Here is a 24,016-nt window from a genome sequence, read left to right on the forward strand (position 1 = left end):
AACAAATAAAGAGGGAGAATGCCAAGAAAGTTGCTCCAGTCTCCAGTACTACGCTGGGTCTGGATAACCCAGCCGAAACGCACTGCTGGCCTGGGAGACATCACAAAGTCAGGTCACTCGGGGCAGCACCAGAGCCCTTAGCGGCTACCATCCTTCTCCCGCAAATCCTTCCTGCCTTCAGAAACCCGGCCTAAATGATGCATCCTGCCTGTGACCCTCCCAAGTGCATGGTTGCCTTGCTTTGCCATGGCAGGCTTTCTTCATGATGTTGTTTCACTTTTCCTGGACCATCAGTTGTCAAGCTCTTCCTCAACACTAGGCCCTTCCTGTGCATTTTATCGTTTAATCCTCATACCCATCCCCTGAAGAACCTTTTGCTATCCTCATTTTATAGATGAGAGGTGCGGAGAAGTTAAGCAACTTGCCCAGGACACATCATTTGAAAAAGATGGCATTGGAAGTTAGCCTTAGGACCGATTCCAAAACTAGAGCTCTTTTGAATATACTGTGTAGCATCTAATACCTGCCTTTCCTGGCCTTGGAAGGACTGGCAGTATTTAAGTGCCTAGAACAGAATCCGGTAATTTGCGGTTGCTCCATAAATGACCTGTGTTACTGTTGTTCTCAGCCTTGGTCTGCGGGTCTAAATTGCTTGTAGATATCGCTTCCCTTTGAAATTTGAACAGAGAGTGGGTTTTGTTTTGTTTGTTTTTTTTTAACTGGAAGATAGAGTGTGTTTTATTAGTGTCCTCAACGCCCCCAGTGTCTGGCTGGGGCTGTTGAGAACATAAGGAGACAGGATGCCTTGTATTCACGAGGTCCTTGGTAAATACCTGTTGAATCATACTGCACTGAACTCAACCAGACCGTAAAGACCCTGCAGGGTTTAAATAAGGCGGGAAGAAAAGATGAAGACAGCAAGAGGGATGTGCACTTGACCCAATGTGGACCAGCCCAGCTGGAACCAAAGTGAGATAAAAGGTTGGATAAGACCCTGAGGCAGCTCAGAGCAGCCTGGTCACCCACGGCAGACATGGCACCCTGACCTCAGTTCCTCGTCCAGCTCACGCGGGAGGCCAGCAGGTATCAGATGGTCATGAGACTTTGTCCTCCTACTCTTTTTCTTGAGTTCAGAGCTCGCTTAGAGAGTGGCCAGTGTTTTTGGTGGTAAAAACAAAAGGCCCAGGGAAGAAAATACACAGGGGTGGACCTAACTCTGCCCAGTCCGTAAATGACTCCGCTGCCTTCTCTGGCCTCAGTCTTCCCATCTGTAAAATGAGAGGTAGGCATCAAGGCCCTGCCTGTCACTCCATGGTTCTGTGACACTAAGTGAAGTTTAAAACCCAAAGCACCTTTCCTTTCAGTGCTCTGCAGAGCACCAGTGAGCATTCCATCCACCAGCAATAATCACCTCCATGCCCACATCAGTGTCAGTCACTGTGGAAAATATCAGAGGAGGAGAAAATGCATCCCTTGTGCTCAGAGAGTCTAAGCCTCATATGAAAACCAGAAGACAGCTCCTGAAACCCCCGGAGAGGAGCCTGGCAGTGGCATTAATGCAGGCTCCAGGCTCCAGGCTCAGCCATCCCTGATTGCAGCTGGACTACCTCCTAGCCATGGAGGGGCTGGGGAGTGGCATGGGATGGATGGCAGCCAGGGTCTCACAGAGGTGCTCCCAGGGCCTGACCCCGGTTATGACAGGTGAAGGCAGCAGGGCTCATAGGCCGAGGGAGCAAACCACTCCCACTGGTTCTCTCTGAAGGCATGCACCCTGTTCCCAGTAACTCCTTTCTTGGAAAGTGCTCACCCAGCTGACTTCCTTGCTGATTCTCTGGGATGGCAAAACCATTACCTTCCCAGAGTCTTCAAGAAAGCTTCTTTTCTCCTTCAAGAACAAGCAGAGTGAGCCTTGGCTTCCACATTCGGATCTGTCTTCTGTCTCACTGAAGTGTTCCTGACGATGCTTGGGCTAGATTTGGTGGGAGATACCTGGCTCCAGCTCCCCTTTGCTTGCTTCCAGCTCCCCCCACCCCCAACACTTCCTGTCTCTTCTGTGATACCGAATCCTTCCAGTTCTTCAGCTTTCCTCTCTGAGAGCCCCTGTCACACCTACCAGGTGGCCAGATCCCCCTGTTTCCACTTCACAGCCCCAACTTTAGCCTAGTGCCTGGTCACTGGTGGGATTTGATAAATGTTTGTTTAATATGTGAACAGATAAATGAATCTAGAACATTCAGAATAGATGGAACAGACAACTGAGGCATTCAGGGACCGTGTCCAGCTTGACCATAACTCCAGAGAGCCTCGGGTCCTCTCTGTCATTCCAATCCCCTCCCAGCCTGCTCCAGACTTCAGATACTTGCGTCAAACACCAAGAAGTTCCTCTTGCACAGAATAATTTTTCCATCCATCCAAAGAGCTGCCACAACCATCCGCAGTGCACAGTGAAAACAGCACAAGACTTGGGTTCAATTCTAGCTCACACCTTATACTTTGAACGAGTGACTTCACCCCTTTGAGTTCAGCTCCTTATATGTAAAGCAGAGATAATATTTACTTCTTGAATGCTATTGTCAAGATCTAACAGAAGAAATCACTGAAGTGCCTATCCCAAAAATGGATCCCTACCCCTTGCAGGAGTACAATTCTCCCAGCCCCATCACCATTACCAATTAACAGATACAGAGCCAGTGAACACCCTGCCCAAACATGTGGCTAATATCACAGGAGAAGAACCTGATCTCAGATTCTATCTGCTTACTACGTCTGGTTTCCTAGAAACTCCCAGAGCCACATCACTGGCTGTCTGGCTCGAAGCAGTGTGAGATATCAAAGAAGCAGTTTCTGGTACGAGAGCTGCTACCCATGAGGTGTATTTGAGCAAACCACCTGATTTATTCATCAAAATTTCAGAATCTTCTGTTTTTAAACTGACAGCAGTAAACCCAGACCTAGCATACAGGATGTTTTCGATGATCTAATTAGAAGATATATGTGAAAATGTTTTGAAACATATAAAATACCAGGAGTCTGTGCAACACAGTTAAAGTCACTTCTCCTCCTCCTGAAGCTGAAAGTCTTTGCACCTCCCCCAGCTCAGCCTTGAAAGGTGAGACCTCTGCCTTTTTTTCTAACCCTGGAACATGCGGTTAAAGGAAAGCTTTCTTGAGAATTCAGCGAGGTTTCTGGTGGGAGAGTAATTCGAAAAGCTTACAGATTCCACCCATCCTCTTCCAACCACACATGGTCACCAAAGATGGAGTAATCTGGAAATCCTAAGACAGATGACTTTGTCGTGCACGTGTGGGGGTGTGGGGGGAGGGAGAGGAAAAGAGGGTGAGGGAAGAGTTTCGTTGACATCAGGTGGAATACCATAAAGTATCCTCCCTTTCAGTCCCTGTCCATCCTTTAAACTCGCCCCCTCCCATGTGCCAGGGGATTCTTTAACGTGGCTTCTGTCGGCAACAAAGCAAACAGAATAGCTCACAAATACTCAAAGAAATAAGCAAATGAAGCGAGGACTTCTTGGGATCTGCCCTGGCCTTTTGGCTCTCCATCTCACTCTCCTGGGAAAGGTCTGGCGGATCAAGATGAATCAAGATGAGAGTGACACAGGGTACTGTCCCCCGCACGTCTTGAAGAATGCCTCTTCCCCCGTCACTTCCAAGCTCCCTAGGGATACATTACACAACTTAGATGGTCTTTGGCTCCGCTTCCCTCTAGTACTGGTTATTAACTCCTTGACTTGTACTGAACATATGCCAAACCCTTGTCCCAGACACAAAAATGGTTTTTATTAAAACTTACTGATAAAAATATGCTTATATCACCCATGATAATTTCAAAATGCTCACAATGCTTAACTGACCTATTTGCTGTGCATTCCAATTAGCATTTTGTAAATCTGCTCAACAATTACTTTCACATTTCAGATGAGACTCTTAAGACCAGGAAAATATTTCCTAATAGCCTCCTAGATGAACCCTAATCCATGAAAATACCCAAATGCAACAGCAACTCCAAAGCTGCCGTTGTGCAAATTTAAACTGATGAAAGGTGTGCCATTTTTCAATTCAGTTGGTGGTAGCCATTTTGTTTCTAGGTGTCTCCTGAGACACAGTGGAATTTAAGGTGCAACTGGGAGCCCTTTAATGTCACAACAGGTCTCATCAACATCAATCTACTAATTCAAAGGATATTTTTAAGCCAAAATTAAAACTAAAATGGTCAATAAATGCATCATTTGCTTAGTTAAATGAGGAAAGGAAGCATAAAGTATCAAGATGTTCTTCTTTCTGAGAGGTAACCTCAGAGAAAATGAATAAATGTTGCAGCTATAATATTGGGGTTATACAGGGAGGGTCTTTCAATGCAGCATAGCTCAGCCTGCACAAGCATTCTCTTCCCAACAGTGACCCCTCATGGTTTATAGTCCCTGGGATTTCCTGTCCAGCTGAAGGAAATAAAAAATCCTCTTTGCTGGTGCAGTCTGAGAGAGCTACGTGTGCCGTGGCCAGGAGTAATTGTCAGGACACCTTGACACTGCAGCAAAATGTGAATTCCTAATTCCGAGTCCTAATTGGAAGGTGGGCTCTTCTAGGCTACCAATCAATAGATCCAGACTAACCGTGCTCTTGGCACTGTGGGGACACAGAAGAAAGAATCACTCTATCTGAGTCAAGTAGCTTGTAATTTACTTGGAAAGATAAAGAAAGTAACCAGAAAATCCACTAAATGAAAAGCAGTAGGGCCAAACTAGTGCTTCAAATTAGAAGCAATATTGGAGTGAACTTGAGAGGTCAGTTAAGAGGTGCCAGGTGTATAATTCTAGGGAACTGGGCCATAAGAAGGGGAGGTAGGTAGAAAATGACTTAGCTATAAAGAAAGTTCACGCAGAACAGGAAGGGGAAATACCTTGTGAGTAGGTAGAAATGGAACAAGACGGTAAAGGCCTTATCAGCCAGGCTAAGGGAGGTAGATTTTAACTTCCTCAATCTTTTTTTTGATAATCTGGAGCAGATATTCTATTGGCAAAGTGGGAGGTGCTACAAAATTCACCATGACCCCATAGAGAATGCAAATAAAGAAAATGTAATTACAGGGAGAAGAAACAGACAGAAATAGACACTGGATGGATAACAATGGAAAGCTATAACCATAAAATATCAGTGTTACAAAGATCTCAGGGATAAACTACCAACGTGTTTTATTCGTCAGGAAACTAAGGCCCCAAAAGGGCATATCTTGCCCAGCATCATACAGCTGGTAGATGACAGAGCTGAGATCTTTCCCCAAGAATCCTCCAGGAAAAGAAAGCTTGGCTCTGTGTCCTGTGGTGGCAGATTTTTGGAAGTTTCCTTGGGCAATAGGCTCCTGAGTCCTGAGATGGCACCCTCAGCTAGTGAGACAAGCTGGCAAGATCAAGACTTGAGATGCTTAGCAGCCAAGTCACCTTTATGTTCCCATTTCTCATTTCAAAATTCTTAACAACACACCACCTTAGAATTCTTGTTTGTTGTGCATGCATGCTAACTTGCTTCAGTCATGTCCGATTCTTTGAGACCCTATGGACAGTAGCCCACCAGGGTCTTCTGTCCACAGGATTCTCCAGGCAAGAATACTGGAGTAGGTTGCCATGCCCTCCTCCGAGGGATCATTCTGACCCAAGGATCAAACCCACATCTGTCTCCTGCATTGGCTAATGGGTTCTTTACCATCAGTGCCACCTGGGAAGCCCCTTATTTGTGGCACTTAATGTTAATGATGTTGTAGAAGATAGCTTAAGAGAAAAATAAGACTAGAGAAGACTCTTGAGTGTCCCTTGGACTGCAAGGAGATCAAGCCAGATTTCCAAATCCTAATGGAAAGCAACCCTGAATATTCATAAGAAAGACTGATGCTGAAACTCCAATACTTTGGTCACCTGATGCAAAGAGCTGACTCATTGGAAAAGATCCTGATCCTGGAAAAGATTGAGGACAGGAGGAAAAGGGGACAGCAGAGGACAAGATGATTGGATGGTATCACCAACTCAATGGACATGAGTTTGAGCAAGCTCCGGGAGATGGTGAAGGAGAGGGAAGCCTGGTGTGCTGTTGGGGTCCATGCAAAGAGTCAGACATGACTGAGTGACTGAACAACAACCCCCTAAAACTAACAACAGCAATAGAATTACATAAATTACCCAATTCATATCTTAACCTACTCAAATTTTTCACATTAAGAAAGACAACATTGAAAGCAAAATACAAATCTCAGTCTTTTCTACAGGCCAGTGATATTCAAAGGACTTGACGTTTGGCATTCAAAACCCTCAATTCAGTTCTAACCTGGACACTCCTAGCAGCGTGTCCTCTTGGTAAAGTCACATATTCTGTTTCTTCGACTGTAAAATGGAGGTAGAATTTTCTGGATCTTAGGATTGTGAGGACTAAGTACAATTATACTTGAAACTACTGCAAATTGATATATAAATGTGAATGACTGCAGCTCATTATTCTTCTCCACCACCTACAACTTTTCTCCTAGAAAGTTAATCTCATGGCAAAATCAACAGCTTTTTCCAAGAAGACAAGCTTAACTTATTAAGGTAAATCTTAACACTACTTCCAAGGAATGCTATGCTATAATTAAAGCAGAAAACTCTGTGTGTGTGTGTGAGTGTGTGTGTGTGCAAGTGTGTCCCCCACAGAACTCCGCTATCCTCAAAGACTCTCAAGACATTCTTATTGAAGTTGTTTCCCCTTCCTCGAGGCAGATGAAGCTGCACACTGACTTGCGCCACAGACTGGACTTCAGCCCACACTTATTCCCCTGGCCAGGTGATGTTACCCGTGTGTGTGTGTGTGTGTGTGTGTATCTGTGTATGGGTGTATGTACAAGACACATTTCCTCAGTCTCTCTAAGTCTATGTGCAAATAGATTCTAATTTCAAAAGCATTTCAAGAATTCCTCCTAAAAGGTATATTATTATCTGAAAGGCACAAAATTATTCTAACTTTAAGAAGAAAGGTAGCCATTGGAAGCTGCCATTAAGCTTTCAATATCACCCATATAGTTTCAAATTTGACTTCAAAATCCCATGTTGCTGAAGAAGTCCACTGATATCCTGACATCTTTGGGTCATATTAGTCACCTTACATGGGCTCAGAACCTGTAGCATCCATGCTTCCAGGAGCACTTATAAACAGGGTCATAAATGACATATAGTTGTATTCCATTTCATATCACTTCATTAATGGATTAACCATCCAGCCAATAGGAACCCTTACTCCCAATTAAAACTCACACACACACACACACACACACACACACAACTTGTTTCTATCAAAACCTGATAGTTCATTCTGAATCCAAACCATGGAAGATATTGGAGATACAAAAATAAGCAAGCCCTTAGCATGGAAGTCAAGTTACTTAGAGCCTTAAATCTGTTCAATTAATTGGAAAACAAATAGAGTCCATTGTGTGCTAGATAGCATCCAAAGATGGCCACCATCCATGCCTCCTTCCTGTTTATTCTTCTCCCTCCTCTGGGGCCACCCTGGTGACTTCCTTTGATGAATAAACTGAGATGAACGCATCCCTGTGTCAATTCCAGGCCTAGAACAGAAGCTTTCACTTTTCTGTTTTCTGGGGAAGCAGCCACCACACTCTGAAGAAGCTTGGGCTAGACTTCTAAATGATTTGATACCACTAATCACTCTTCCTCTCCTGGAGAGAAAGAAGCCATTTGGAGGTGAACCAAGGCATCAAACATGCAGGTGAAGCTTTCTTACACCTTCCAACCCAGCCATCAGCTGAATGTCGCTAAGTGAGTAACAAAGGGAACAAAAGCCCTGCTCAAATTCCTGAGAGATTGTTTGGCAGCAACTGACATTTGGAAAAAGAAAGTGGTGGTAAGATGAGCACAGTCAAAACAGTTATTAGCCTTGTGCAGTGAAAGATCTTTAAAAAAGAAAATACCTCACTGTGATCTACTTCTCCTTGTTTATTTGACCCCACATGAAGATGCGAGTGAGCTGGCAGGAATCCCAGAACTGGAAGTTGTGGTTCTTACAACCTCACCTGGTGCTTTCTTAACCTTTAGCTTATTTTCTAGAAGAAAAAGTCTGGGTCTTCTATTTCTTTGTTCCCTTCCTAAGTAAAGACCTCTACATGTTGTGCTGGGCACATAAAAGATCATCAATAAAGATTAAGAATTATTTTTCTAATGTTTAACCCAAATGTCAATCCCCAGCTTATTCCACCCTCCCCCCATGAAACCTTTAGCCCGGTCACATTGTGGCCCAAGACTTAAGGTTGAATTGGAGTCACTTAGCCATCAAGAGAAAATTAGTTTTGACTTAACAAACGAACCCAAGCCATAGGAGGATGGGGTGTTCTTAGCACATGGATCCTGTATGGGACTCCCTCTCGGAAACTCTTTGGTGGAGAGTTGCCTGGGTTTAAAATAAAAGAGTGTCTGGAATGGACCAAAATCCCTATTGGCTTCAAATTCTCCAGACAGGCATAAAACCTGGCCAGGGTCCCAAAGCAGACCCAACCGTCAGAGCGAGGCATTCAGATGGTTCATATGTACTAATTGTGAGTGGTTGTCACTGGTCCAGCACCATTCTCTGAGAAGAAAGACTCTGCCGGCCTAGGTGGTAGCCGTTCCATAAAGATCACTGTTGGATAAATCATTGGAAAAGATTATATTGTACATAAGTAAATTGTCCAGGAATTAAAACACACAATCTTCAAAACATTCCTTCTTCTCATTCATTCATCAAGTGTTTATTGAGAATCTGCTGTGTGCTACACACAGTGTGCTGAGGCGCGGGGACACAGACACAGACCAAAGTTCCTGGGCTCAAGTGGATCTCATTAACAATAACCTTTTTGAACAATTTTTGTTGGCAATCTTCCTGACAAAGATTGTTTAGTCGCTACTTTCTTATAAAACAAATGCTGAAATTAAATGTAGCCTCTTCTACACAGTGAAAGTTAAAGTGATAGTTGCTCAGTCCTGTCTGACTCTTTGCCACCCATGGACTATAGCCCACCAGGCTCCTCTGTCCATAGCATTTCCTAGGCAAGAATACTGGAGTGGGTTATCGTTTCCTCCTCCAGGGGATCTTCCCAACCCAGGGAATGAATCCAGCTCTCCTGTATTGCTGGCGGATTATTTACCGTCTGACCCACCCATTGCTAAAGAATGCAAAAGTCTCATGGGTTACTGAGTTACATGAAGCCGCCTGCCCTAATATAAAAGTGCTCTTTATTGCTGTGCTGGGTCTAGACAGTCTTTCTTTTTCACTCCACACTCTCTGCTCTGTTTCTGCCTAATGCTAATGCCTCTCATAACCCAATTTCAGTCCTCATTCTCCATATCTAACCTTCTGTAGGCTTTGGCAAGCTATCTATAACTAAACATATTGGAACCATGTGTCAAAGAGGAGTCAATAAAGTGCTGGGGAAAGAATGGTACATGGGCTTTATTGACTGCAAAAAATCTGTGGGAAACTATTTCAGTTGTTTGGACGGTTTTGGTACTTGCACATGGGGTCCAAGATCTGAGTTGCTACTAGTCTGGCCTTTGAATAAATGGGGTGCTGAAATATTACTTAGACTTTATTTTTGGTGAGACAAAGCCTTCAGGTTAACTGAAGCCAGAAGAGCCCCATGTATTCTGATACACAGAAATTTCTACAAAACTGAAACCATTTCAAGTTTAAATGTGTCCTTTGAGAACTGGTAGCACCGATCACATTTTGTGATCAATTTCATAGTCTATGTGAATTCAAGTGTCTGACGATTATATGACCCCTGGTCAGGGAGTGCTCCTTAGAAATCGCCTTCCTTTCATTTGGAGCCAAGAGTCCAAGGTCAGAGACTAGAAGAGGCCAAATGATGCCGAGTGGCAAGCTGGAGCACTGAGCTAATCTCACTTAGGGCTTTGCATTTGAACCCCATCTTTTCTAATGACTAAAACTGGCTCAGCAGTTTCAAAAAGCCAAACATACCAGACTCAAGAGCCTAAATCAGGAAGAGGATAGAAAAGAAACACCCTTGCTTACAGCCCTGAGTTGTCCTGGGCTTTGGACTTCACATTAGGGTAAAACAGAGTGTGGAATTGTGACTTTGCTCAGGTGGGCTCCTTGAGGCTGAGGATGCAAAGCTGCAACCCTGGGAGAGACATTAAGGGTTATTTTGTGTGTTCTGTCTCCATGAATTCCATCCCTGCTCCTCCTCATCACTGCCAATTACTTCTTTATGAGACCTCACTGGAGCTGGAAGCAAATTTATAGAAGAGTGACAAATGTCAGAAATAAGGAGCTAGAAGGGGCCAAACACTAACTAGTTCAAATAGCTAGATGTATAGACAGGGGGGAAAAGTCCAGAGAGACATGCTGACTTACTCAGGATGCAAAGTTGGTTCAGAACTCAGATTCAAGCCCAGTGGTTTTCCCACCAGACCCTGTGTCTTAGTTCAGACTGGTATAACAGAATACCATAGACAGGGTGGCTTAAACAACAATGATTTATTTCTCAAAGTTCTGGAGGCTAAAAGTTCAACATCAGGATGCCAGCATGGTCAGGTTCTTGGTGAAGACCCTCTTCCTGTTTACAGGTGACCATCTTTTCATTGTGTCCTCACGTGGCAGAAAGAAAAATCATCTCTCTTGTATCTCTTTTTATAATGACACTGATTTCTTTCATGGAGGCTCCATCTTCATGACCTAATCACCTCTCAAAGGCCCCACCTCTTAGTACCATCACACTGGGGCTTAGGATTTTGGCATATAAATTGGCGGAGTCTATAACATCCAGTCTATAACTTTACATAAAACAACTTTATGAGCTTCTTCATCTTATTTTACCACACATAGCTAAGACGAAGCCCTTATAAATGTAGTAGTAGTATTATTATTAAAGAAGCTCACACTCAGAACAATAGCATGTCACATCTCAAAGGAACTTTAGAGTTATTCTGATCCAGCCCTCATATATTACAGATTGTTCAAGGTCAAGGAAGGGCCTTCATGGAGAATATGGGGCCTAGATTCAAAGGATTTCAAAGGATTGAAACTGGAGCAGGAATATATAAAATTACAGATTTGGGAAACTCAGAGATCATTAGTCCTACCCTGAGGGTGACCCTGAGATTAGACAGGGGAACTAGCTAGTTCAGGGTCAGTTAATGGTAGCGCTAGCTCCTAAATCTTGGCACCATCATCCTTAGTGCTGTTCACTGCACCACAGGGCATCTTTGCAGCCATTGATGGAGAGAAAAAATACATCTTTCAAATATTAGCATATTGTAAAATCACAGTTCACTGAAATTCTCAGGAAATGAGGCATTCTGGTTAAATGAATTAGCTGGTTAATGAGACCCGAGGTCTGTTCCATGTCTGTAATTCTTGCCTACTTTTCCATCTGCTGTGATATCTGATCCTTCACAAAGAGGCAACCAGAAAGCTCTTCCTGTTTCTGCTCTAGTTTATGGAAATCTCTCCAAAACGTCAGATTCTCATTTTCTTTTTATACTCAGTCGAATCTAGTGACTATCACTGGGTCTTTGTTTGCTGATGAAGGATCTTGCTAGCGCTGTGTAACACTTGCTAGTAATGACAAGGCTAGGATAGATTATTTTACGCACTTCCATTATTTCTGACAACCTTTCCGACTTGAGCTGGATATGACAAATAGACAAAGATTTTGTTGAAAATGTAATTTGTTTCTACCTCTTTCTAGTCTGGAGTGATGGGAATGAAAGTTAAGAAATTACAGTTCATTGAGTTCCCACAGCACACAGGCATGGTTCCTAAGTGACATTCTCACTGAATCCTCTTTCCCACCCTGGGAGATTAGGATCTCCATGCTCATTCTTCAGATAAAGAATCTAAGGGTTAGAGAGGTTAAATAACTTGCCCAAAATTGTACGGATAAAGCGGGATGGGGTTGGGGTCTAAACCTAGCTCGGGGTAGACGGTCAGCAACAACTGTGCAAAGGACTAGGGGTATATTTCTAAGTGTTTGACTTTAACCAAAAGTCCCAGAGCTAACAATCCTATGTGGTGGCAAGATGGAAACATTCTGTATCTTCTGGGGGTCATTTTTTCTTCCTGGGCCTTGGTTTCCTTATTTATAAAATGGGAAAGGAGAGAAATGCAGCAGGCGCCTTCTTACTAAACAGTCCTTACCCACCAGCCTGAGTGTTTTCTCATTTCCGTATCTAGACTTGGAACTATACACAGCGAAGGAGACACATCTGTTTCTTGTTGTTAGAGTCATTTAATCAGAGAGACAACATGGCAATGAGTGAGCAATTCAAGAACAAATGGATAAGATGGACTGTCTACATTTTCTCAAGCCAAGAAAATACACATTAATTGTGAGTAAAAAAAGCCATACATTCCAGAGTTTAACCTTCAAATGCAAGGATGCTAGGAGTATTGACTTCCTTCTTCTTAAGCTGTCCAAAGGGCTTCTTGAAGGAGGTAAGATTCTTTGTATTGTGTGAGAGAGAAAACTCTCTGAGTAGGATCAAAGATGATGTGTTCTAGTGTTTATTAATGCTGAAAGAAGGCTTGGAGGCAAGCATGAAATAGTCTTGAAGAAGACATAGAATGTCTGGGGTGGGGGCAGGGCACTACCATAACAAGCTACCACAACCAGATAGCTTTAAAAAAACAGAAATTCATTCTTTCACAGTTTTGGAAGCTAAAAGTCTGCAGTTGAGGTGTTGGCAGGATTGCTTCCTCCTTTTTTTTTTTTTAAGTCGCTCAGTCATGTGCCGACTCTTTGCGACCCCATGGACTATAGCCCACCAGGCTCCTCTGTCCATGGGGATTCTCCAGGCAAGAATTCTGGAGTGGGTAGCTGTTCCATTCTCCAGGGGATCTTCCCAACCCAAGGATTGAACCCAGGTTTCCCACATTGCAGGCAAATTCTTTACCATCTGAGCCACCAGGGAAGCCCAAGAATACTGGAATGGGTAGCCTGTCCCTTCTCCAAGGGGTTTTCCTGATCAAGGAATTGAACCAGGGTCTCCTGCATTGCAGTCAGATTCTTTACCAACTGAGCTACCAGGGAAGCCCATGGGTTGTTTGTTTCTGAGGGCTCTGAGAATGAATGCATTCCAGGCCTCTCTCCTGGTTTTGGTGGTTATCACCCATCCTTGACTTTTATATGTATCACTTCAGTCTCGGAAGAGACTCTGAAGAGGTTATATGCATCGCCTCTGTCTTCTTACGACATTTCTCCCTAAATGTCTGCAGTTTTCCTACAAAGACAATTAGTCACATTGATTCAGGGCCCATTCCTCTCTAGTATGACCTCCTTTTAACATAATTCCTTCTTTTGTTGTTCAGTCACTCAGTTGTGTCCGACTCTTTGCGACCCCATGGACCACAGCACGCCAGGCTTCCCTGTCCTTCACCATCTCCCAGAGTTTGCTCAAACTCATGTCCATTGAGTCAGTGGCCATCCAACCACCTCATCTTCTGTTGTCCCCTTCTCCTCCTGCCTTCTATCTTTCCCAGCATCAGGGTCTTTTCCAGTGAATCGGCTCTTGGAATCAGGTGGGCTTCAGGCTCAGTCTTTCCAATGAATAGTCACAGCTGGTTTCCTTTAGGATTGACTGGTTTGATCTTCTTTTAGTCCAAGGGACTCTCAAGAGTTCTCCAACACCACAGTTTGAAAGCATCAACTCTTCAGCACTCAGCCTTCCTTACTCTCCACAATCCTATTTTCAAATAATGTCACATCTTAAGATACTGAGAGGTTGAAACTTCAACATATATTTTTGGAGGACACAGCTCAACTCATTAACAGGTGAAAAAAGCAGGGGAGTTGGATGTTAATGGCAGCAAAAAGCAGAGGGGTAGAAATATTCAGGTTTGCAGGACCATGAGGGCAATGAAACAGGGATTCCTAGATGGCCAAAGGCAGATAATCAAGTGTGTTCCTTAAGCCTCAGTTTCAGCAGGGCTGTCACTGGCTGCTGTAGATAGGTCATTCTCTCTCACCTTCCAGTCCAGAACTTACAAGGAGGGGGGCTACATCTGCTAAACAATTCAGACCACAACACAAGCACTCCCACACTCTTTCCTTCCCCCCTCCCTGCACTATCTATCCTTCCCTGTTTCCCTCCCTTCCTATCACCCTTCCTTCCCTTCTTCAACAAACACGTATGGACTACCATTATGTGCCAGAAGCATCGTTCTAGGTTCTCTGTTCCAGGTGCTGGAGATACCACAATGAACAAAACAGACAACCACCACCCCAATCATGGAGCTTATACACTAGCAGAGAATGACAACAAGCTGTGAGCATAAAAAATAAATCATATAATACAGTTGACGGTTTTAAGTGTTTTATAAATGGAGGGCAAACGGGGGGCATGGAGAGTAGAGTAATGAAACATGGGGGTTCAGGGGGTTGTGCTGCATGTTTTTACAGGGTTGTCAAGGCAGATAGACCTCACAGAGAAGGGGACATTTGAGTGAAGACTTGTAGGAGGTGAGGGAATGAATTGCTCAGATAACTGGGAGAAAGATTCCAGACTCAGAGAGGAATCAGTGCCAACTGGAAGTATGCCTGGCAGTAAAAGGCCCACGTGGGCCCCTGAATAAGGGAGTGGGGGAAAGTGATGAGAGATGAGGTCGGAGAGGAGTAGGTGACACCTTGTGGGTTATTTAAGGACTTTGGTTCTTGTCCTGGGGAAGTGGTAAGGCTTTGGCAAGTTAAGTCTGAAGTGTCATGATCTGACTTACATTTGCCTGGCCTCGCTGGCTGCTGCATAGAGCATAGACTGCCGTGGCTGTGGGAGAAGCAGGGAGCAGGTAGGAGGCTGTAGTTAGCATCCAGGTAAGAGCTGCCACCAAGCAGGATGGGGAGGGCAGTGGAGTAAGCAGGCAAACGGGATGATCAGGAATGCAGGTTGGAACGAAGGGCAGAGATGGAACAGAGGCATTTGGATATAGGATTCTGGAGTTCAGCAGAGAGGTCTGACTTGGAAATAAATACTGGGTGTCATCAACATGTAGATGGTGTTTGTGGTACTTATCTATCACTGTGTAATACATTATTCCAGAGTTAGAAATCTAAAATAACAATCATTTACATGTTCAGCTTCTGCCCTCAGGAATCTGGGAGCAGCCTCCTGAGACTGCACTCAGGCTGTCAGCCAAGGTGCAGTCATTGCAAGGCTCCATGGGGCCGGAGAACCCACTGCCAAGCTCATGGCCTCAAAGCTGTCAAGCCTCGGTTCCTGGCTGGCTGTGGGCCGGAGGCTCCAGTTCCCCGATACGTGGGCCTCCGCACAGGGCTGCTCACGCAACATGGTGGCTGGCTTCCCCAGAGCGAGTAATTCGGGAGAGGAGGAGAGAGGAAACAAGGCGGAAGCTGCAGCCTTTTTCATAACCAAAGCTCAGAAGTGACGTAGTCACACTCTGCTGTGTGGCTTTGGCCACAAGCACCAGCCCTGTTACTATGCGGGACCCGGATTCCAGGAGGAGGCGGCAGTTGGTGGCCATCTTGGAATCTAGTTACCTTATGTGTAAATCTCAGGACAGGGGAGATCAATGAAAGTCCCTCTCCCCTTTCCTTCTTTTCTTCTTTTTTTCCTTCTATCCTTTTTTTCCCCCATTCTTTTCTCCTTCTTTATCCTTCATCTCTTTCTTCCTGCCACACAGTCACCTCCTACGTGTCAGGCCTATGTAAGGCCACTGGTGTCAGAGACAACTTAAACACAGTCCTTGTTCCTGAGGAACAAATACACACCAGCACCGCATTGACCCCAAGCTGGGCAGACGTGGGGGCCCAGAGGGAGAAGCAATGGGTGTGGGGATTCAAGGAAACTTCAGAGAAGAACCTAGAGCTGCTGAAGGGTGACCATGGGGATCTAAGTAGACAGAAGTGGTGAGAGAGTTGGGGACCAAAAATAAGAGGACCATTGTGCTCATGTGGAAGGTGAAACCAAGACCCCCCCTCCACCACCACCACCACCCAATTCCAAGGGTCAGGCTCTGTCTCTAAGGCCGGGTTACTCCTCACAAACCCTCCTACCAGGACATAGATGCTCACAGCCATCAGAGGGCGCCTGCCAGGCTGAAGGAGTCATGAGGCGGAGAGCTCGGTGAGCCTCCACACAGGTGCGAACAGCAGTGGTCTCAGAGCTAAGGATCAGATCATATCCAGACCCTGCCCCTAACCCCACGACAGCCAGGCCTGCTGGAGCAGGGCCAGGCAGCCCCATAGATCCCAGACCAGGCCCAGAGCCTTTGAAATACAGCTGCCTCTTCCTGGGCCTGCTCCCCGCGCCCCCGTGGTGTCATTTCCAAATCCATTACATTCCAATGGCTTTGGGATCTTTTAATTACATGTGACGAAGCCTCGCCATTGCTGGAATTAGACGGCCTGTGTTGACGATTTATAGGCCTCAGCTTTCACACAAGCAGGGTAATAAATAACATGAAATGGGCCCTTCAGTATTAAAAACTTCAGAGCTACCCACTAAGCCATGACAGAAAGAAGGGGGGAAAAAAATGAAAGGGTAAAAAATCAAAAAAACAGTTATGTCTGTGTTTCACGTTTAAAATACTATATGTGAAACAGGGAATGTCAAAAATACGGGGTGCTGAGCAATACGCAACTCATAAAATTTTATCTCTGGTATGAGGATTTCCAACCACATAATGAGGATGGTCCTTTTTTTTTTTTTTAATCCTGGGTAATTCAAGGCTGATGAGGTGACTGAGAGGGCAGGTTGCCTGGTACACCCATTTAGTTCCCCAGATTTAATGGCAAGGTGAGGACTAGAGGGTGAAACAGCCCCCAGTTCCCCCAGGACTTGCCTCCTGGCCCCCTGACCAGCCACGTTCCCTTCCTCTGGCTCATGCTAGTCTCTGTAGCTGGCATGATGTCCCCTCCTTTTCTTCCAGCCGTATTTCTGACACCCCCTACCCAGTGCCCAGAGTCATCCTCTGACTGCACCAGGTACCCTCCACAAACACGCCACATCCAAGGTCAGCCAGAGGCTGGCACAAGGAGTCCCCAAGCCCAGTGCTACCCATAGGTCTTACCTGTGCTCAGAGTGGAGACTTCCCGAGGGCCGGGCCAGGGCTCTTGCTTCCCTTCTATTCCTTCTTGACACCTGGCACAGGGCCGAGCACACAGCAGCGACTCCACAAAGCTTTTAAGATTAAGAAGCCAAGAATCAGGAATCCAGTTGGATTCCAGTCCAGAGAAGCCAGAAATAGCATGTGAGAGAGAATGCGGGGAGAGAAGGGACAGGACAGGAGGAGAAGGAGAAAAACCTTATCTCAGCCTCGTGGGTGGGGAGGAACAGGCATTCAGATGCTTCAAGCTCAGTGGGACCTCCTCACTGTGATAGTACAAATGAGACTCAAAGAATACTGGGATCCAAAGTATTTGGGGAGGCAAGGGTATTTTGCCCCCTTCCTTGGTCCTCTTGCCAGCATGCTGCCTCTCCCGTGATCCAGCTGTGTGCCTGTGTCCTCCTCTGCTCCCATCACTCAGCCTGATGGGCGCTGTTCTGGGACCACGGCCCACTAAAGTCATCTCGCCTGTGGAGACAAATCTCTCAAACTCAGAGCCCCTCATAGGACCTGGCCAGCCTGGAGAGAGGCTGGCCCTGGATCAGGTGCCCACCCTAGTTCAATCAGCCATCTGTAAGGGCACCAGTTCAGCTGCTCAGGGAAAGGAATGGACAGTCCTGTGTCCATCAGGGAGCTGAGGAAGGACAGGATTTCTTGGGGCCTCAACTACAGAATGGTTTGCAAAAGAGACTGAACTTTTGGGGGCCTTAAAAGCTGGCCCAAGTGTAAATTCAGTTCAGTTCAGTTCAGTCACTCAGTCGTGTCCAACTCTGCGACCCCATGGACTGCAGCACACCAGGCTTTTCTGTCCATCACCAACTCCCAGAGCTGACAAAAAGTGGTCCACTGGGGAAGGGAATGAATGGCAAACCACTTCAGTATTCTTGCCTTGAGAACCCCATGAACAGTATAAAAAGGCAAGTGTAAGTAGATAGAGGTAACTCTAGACCTGAGGGAGTCTAAGAACCAGATCCAACCCTGTCTGACGTCCATGACATCCAAGCCTTTGGATAAGAGAAGATCTAGATTTTCACATCTAAAAGAAAGGAGAAAATTGGCAGAGGCCGCAGAAGCAGGTGAGTGTGAGGCCACGGAGCTGTCTACTTTACCTGTGGTTGAGGCTTCTTGATGATGCATAATCTCCATGGGAATGGGAGTCACGGGTCCATGTTCACTGCTAGAGGTGTTTGTGTGTGTGTGTGCGTGTATGTGTGCATGGTCAGCTGTGTTCAACTCTCTGAGACCCCATAGAATCTAGCCCGCCAGGGCCCTCTGTCCATGCAATTTTCCAGGCAAGAATACTGGAGTGGGTTGCCATTTCCTACTCCAGGGGATCTTCTCAACCCGGGGATCCAATCCATGGCCCTGCATTGGCAGGCAGATTCTTTACCACTGTGCCACCTGGGTTCCCAGGGCCTACACAGAACAGGCACTTATTCATGGAGTGAATCAGCAGCATTGAAACACAGAGGCTTCGTCTTGACAGTAGTCTCACTTCTTTGACAGACGTTACGAGGTGCATCTATCCTAAGGGCTTGTTAGATGAAAGAGAAAAAGATCTTTCGGTTTTGGGTCCCCTGGGCATCAACAGTCAGAAAGCCTAGCTTAAGTTTTCAGCTTTCTTGCCTGAAATAGCCTCTAGGACTATTGCAAAGGTATATTTCTTAATAATAACTTTCTAATCTCTGTGGGCTCAGAATTCCCAGAGGGCATGACTGAGAACTGCAGTTAGTGGCTTTGGAAGTCCCAGTACAGCCCAGAATAGATGATCAGGGCCAAGATATTGTCACTAAGAGCTGCTTGTCCTGCAGGCAAGGGGGAAACAGAATCAGGCTGACTCAGCAACGCCCATGTCTCAAGAGTAAAAGATACTTACTCACTGTACTGCCCACAGGGGTAGACGTGGCCTCTGACTTCTGGATTGTTATTCATTTAATATTATTTAATATTTATCTTTAAATTGACCTACTTTTCAAAATTATATTTGCATTAATAATACCTATACTGGTAGGGCTTTAAGAAGATGATAGCTAGCTAGGTACATGATGTCTATAATATATTATAAAATATTATCATTAATTTTATAATAATTGCATATTAAAATAAATATATAAATATTGAAATATGAAATATGAAATATTATTACAGACAGTCTAAAATCATTGCGCATGCCACTAGTGATACATGTTTGCCATTTGGAAAATACTAGACTAAATGGCTAACTTTTTTTTTGGCCTTTGCTTTTTTTTAAATATAAATTTACTTATTTTAATTGGAGGTTAATTACTTTACAATATTGTATTGGTTTTGCCATACATCAACATGTGATCCTTTTTAAGTTTAAGGTTCTATGATTTCTGAGAAGTTTCGTTTTATGAGTATCTTTTGAATATCTGGAACACTTTCCCTTTTTCTCTCCCCTTTCCTAAATCATGGTCCTGCTCAATTTCACTTCCCCAGTGAAGGTTTCTCTACAGAAAAGAGATAACTTAGCAGGCATGAGATTACCATCTTTAGAAAGATCTACTTGCAAGGTTAGCCTTTGGGCCAGTATCTGGGAACTTGAATTTTCAGAATGTTCCCACCGTGACTAACTGCTAAGCACTAAAATGTGTGTGCAAACAATGCGATTTATGATGAACACCTGCTTCCGTCTGGAGGCCTAGAATTTTGGTATTTGCTAGGCAGGGGATGTCTCCGTGCTCATCCCCAGTGAAGACCCTGATCTCTGCATCTCTGATGAGCTCTCCTGGTAGATGACACTCACGTGTGTTGTCACAGTTCCATGCTGGAGGACTGAGCACGCCCCGTGTTGACTGCACTGGGAGAGAACTCTGGAAGCTCGCTCTTGACTTCCTCCAGACCTTGCCTATAGGCCTTTTCCCTTTGCTGTCTTTGTTTATATTCTTTTTCTATAATAAATCTTAGCCAGAGTGCAATGCTGAAACCTGAATCACTGAACTTGAGTGTAGTCTTGGGGACCCCACATACAGCTTCTTTCCATGACCATTCCACCCTCCAATTCTCTTCCTATTCTGAGCCCATTGAGCAACTTAGATAGAATTATACAACTCTCCCCCTTGTTTTGTCCATTAATACAGTACATCACTAGTAATACCTGATGTCTCTGTTCTAATCATTTATAAGCTCCTATAAAACAAGGGACTGTTTCTTATATAACTTTGATTTGTATTTGCATTTGTGATTAATAGGGTCTTATTCATAGTAATTGTTCTAGGTTTCTTTTAAAAAAATACAAAACAAAATCAAATAAAAAATTTAGATGCATTTGTTATTGTAAAAATAATTTCAAAAAAAAAGGGAAAAAATTTAAAATCATCCATGATTGCCTATCCACAAATAACCATTTTAATCTCTTGGTTATATATCCATAAAGAGCTTTTCTAAGAATGGTATCATTATTTTCATTAATATTTTCTTAGTAAATACATCATGAATATGTGTTCTTACAATTACTTGTTTGTTAATAATACCATTTTTAATAGTTACATATTAACCCATTGTGTCGCAATACATATGTGTCCCAAACTGGTGACTCTCAAGCAAGTCACCATCTACAGACATGTCTTTGTTTTGGGCAGCATAGTATTGACTTTTGATCACTAAATCCTATCCGACTCTTTGTGACCCTATGGGCTGCAGTTCACCCTATGGGCTGCAGTTCACCAGGCTCCTCTGTCCTCCACTATCTCCTAGAATTTGTTCATATTCATATCCATTGAATCAGCGATGCTATCTAAACTATTTCATTCTCTGCCACCCCCTTCTCCTTTTGCCTTCAATCTTTCCCAGCATCTGAGTCCTTTCCAGTAGGTCAGATCTTCACATCAGGTGGCCAAAGTATTCAAATTTCAGCTTCACCTTCAGTCCTACCAATGAATATCCAGGGTTGATTTCCTTTAGCATTGACAGGTTGATCTCCTTGTAGTCCAAGGGACCGTCAAGAATCTTCTCCAGCACCACAGTTTGAAAGGTGCTCAGTCTTCTTTATGGTCCAACTCTCACATCCATACATGACTACTGGAAAAACCATAGCTTTGGCTATACACACCTTGGTCGAAAAAATGATGTCTCTGCTTTTTTAACATGCTACGTTTGTCATAGCTTTCCTTCCAAGGAGTAAGCGTATTTTAATTTCATGTCTGTAATCACCATCTGCAGTGATTTTGGAGCCCAAGAAAACAAAATCTGTCACTGCTTTAAACATTTTCCCCTTCTATTTGCCATGATTGCTGTGATGGGATTGGATGCCATGATCTTTGTTTTTTCAATGTTGAGTTTCAAGTCAGCTTTTTCCCTCTCCTCTTTCACCTTCATCAAGAGGCTCTTTAGTTCCTCTTCACGTTCTGCCATAAGAATGGTGTCATCTGCATATTTGAGGTTATTGATATTTCTCCCACCAATCTTGATTCCAGCTTGTGATTCATCCAGCCCAGCATTCTGTGCGATGCACTTAACATAGAAGTTAAATAAGCAGGGTTACAATATACAGCCTTGTCATACTTCTTTTCCAACTCTGAACCAGTCAGTTCTAACTGTTGCTTCTTGACCTGCAGACAGGTTTCTCTGTAGACAGGAAAGGTGGTCTGTTACACTAATCTCTTTAAGAATTTTCCACAGTTTGCTGTGATCCACACAATAAAAGCCTTAAACATAGTCAATGAAACAGAAGTGAGTGTTTTCCTGGAATTCCCTTGCTTTCTCCATGATCCACTGAATGTTGGTAATTTGATCTCTGGTTCCTCTGCCTTTTGTAAATCCAGCTTGTACATCAGAAAGTTCTTAGCTCATGTACTGTTGAAGCCTAGATTGAAGGATTTTGAGCATAATCTTGCTAGCATGTGAAATGAGTAGCAATTGTATGTGAAATGAGTAGCAATTGTATGGTAGTTTGAACAGCATATTAAAGAGCAGAGGCAATACTTTGCTAGCAAAGGTCCATCTAGTCAAGGCTATGGTTTTTCCAGTAGTCATGTATGGATGTGAGAGTTGGGCTATCAAGAAAGCTGAGCGCCGATGAATTGATGCTTTTGAACTGTGGTGTTGGAGAAGACTCTTGAGAGTCCCTTGGACTGCAGGGAGATCCAACCAGTCCATCCTAAAAGAGATCAGTCCTGGGTGTTCATTGGAAGGACTGATGTTGAAGCTGAAACTCCAATACTTTGGCCACCTGATACAAAGAACTGACTCATTTGAAAAGACCCTGATGCTGGGAAAGATTGAAGGTGGGAAGAGAAGGGGATGACAGGGGATGAGACGGTTGGATGGCATCACCGACTCAATGAGTTTGGGCAAATTCTGGGAGCTGGTGATGGGCAGGGAGGCCTGGCATGCTGCAGTCCATGGGGTCAAAAAGAATCAGCCTGAACACCTGAACTGAACTGAACTTGAACAATCTTTGGCATTACTCCTCTTTGGGACTGGAATGAAAACTGATGAATTTTCCAAATTTGCTGACATACTGCATACAGCACTTTCATAGCATCATCTTTAGGGCTTGAAATAGTCCAGCTGGATTTCTGTCACCTCCAGTATAGTAATGCTTCCAGTTGACTTCACACTGAGGATGTCTGGCTCTAGGTGAGTGATGGGTGGCAGTATCCAACTTGATTCTAAGGTTGGAGTAACTGAACAATGCCCAACAGGTGCATATATCTTATGAATAAATAATTATGATTATTTAACAATAAAATATAAACATTATTTTTTCTTTCAATTTCTGTGTAATAGGACTTAAACACTAATTTGTCTGTTCGTGCCTGCATACTTAAACTTAACTGTGAGGCATTTATTTTGGTCTAAGGGTGCTGAAAAAAAATATATTACTGAGACAAAGCTTGGGAATCTTTGGCATATTCCTTGTAGAATGAAAGATAATGCGTTGTCTGCTTTCACTCCTGCCTGGCTGATCTCAAGCCACATGGTCACTAAGTCACTAGAGCCTGTAATGCCTGTATTAGCCACATCAAGTGCCTGTCAGCTATCCCTGAGACATTGATATTGCCTTTCACTGTTAATAAACAAAGAGGAGCTTCTTCATAGCTAATATTCCATACATTTAGGATTATGTTCTTAGAATAAGCTCCTAGAAAAAAAAGAATTTCTGAGTAAGATTAGCCCCAGTTTTAAGCTTTTGAAAATTATTTCTGGATTGACTCAGCTTCATTTGAGAATCCCCAAGACAGAGAAAACTGCATGATACCCAAGTAGCACTGAAGTACCAGAAGCACAAGGGAACTGAGTTGAAGTGAATCGCAGTGAAGCAAATCCAAATCAAACTGAATCTCTGAAAGCACAAGGCTATGTTTTACTTCCCTTTGCCTAAAGTTGCCTCCACCTCTGATACAGGCTCTGGCCTCAGCAGTCAACAGCCTTGGAACAGGAGAGCTTTTGCTTCAGAAAAGAAGCTTGTGGACAGATATTTTTTACAAAAGAACTTGTCCGAGCCCTGAAAAGCCAAAGAGCTTAACAGTTAAGTCTGGCCTTGAAGCCAGACAGATTTTAAATCCCCTTGTGACTAGTGGTTGACTTTGGGAATGTTACTTAAACTTCTGTGACTCCGTTTCTTCATCTGTATAATGGGAACAATAATAGAACCTATCTCATGAGGCTGTGATGAAGACAAAAATGACATAGTCTATACAAATGCCTTGTACATTGCCTGGCATTTTAAGCTCCCGATGATAGCCATTAATTTTATTTGTTCTCCTGGATGCTTCTGGGTGTTCTCAAAGCAAGATGCACCTGGATTTCCATTCTTCCTACAGGCTTGCTATTGGTTGAAAGTGTGGGGAAGACATACCAATCCATTCCCAGCTTTCTTAACCCAGGAACTAATCTATTTCCTCTCATGGTCCCTGGATCCTATTGCACCAACCTTGGCAGGA

General features: G+C 44.0%; 1 protein-coding gene and 1 long non-coding RNA gene across 2 annotated transcripts in view; one reads left to right on the forward strand and one right to left on the reverse strand.

Moving 5' to 3' along the window:
- LOC138428380 (uncharacterized) overlaps window positions 1-17,146 on the reverse strand; it is a 72,539-nt gene extending 55,393 nt beyond the window's left edge. The window contains exon 1 of the long non-coding RNA XR_011252425.1: window positions 17,073-17,146. This is a non-coding gene — a long non-coding RNA (uncharacterized lncRNA). The remainder of the gene's footprint in view (window positions 1-17,072) is intronic.
- The window catches only part of SLC14A2 (solute carrier family 14 member 2), a 495,750-nt gene that overhangs the window by 324,339 nt on the left and 147,395 nt on the right, over window positions 1-24,016 (forward strand). The window lies entirely within an intron of this gene.

The sequence above is a fragment of the Ovis canadensis genome, chromosome 23, assembly GCF_042477335.2.
Source record: "Ovis canadensis isolate MfBH-ARS-UI-01 breed Bighorn chromosome 23, ARS-UI_OviCan_v2, whole genome shotgun sequence".
In the NCBI taxonomy this organism is placed as follows: domain Eukaryota; kingdom Metazoa; phylum Chordata; class Mammalia; order Artiodactyla; family Bovidae; genus Ovis; species Ovis canadensis.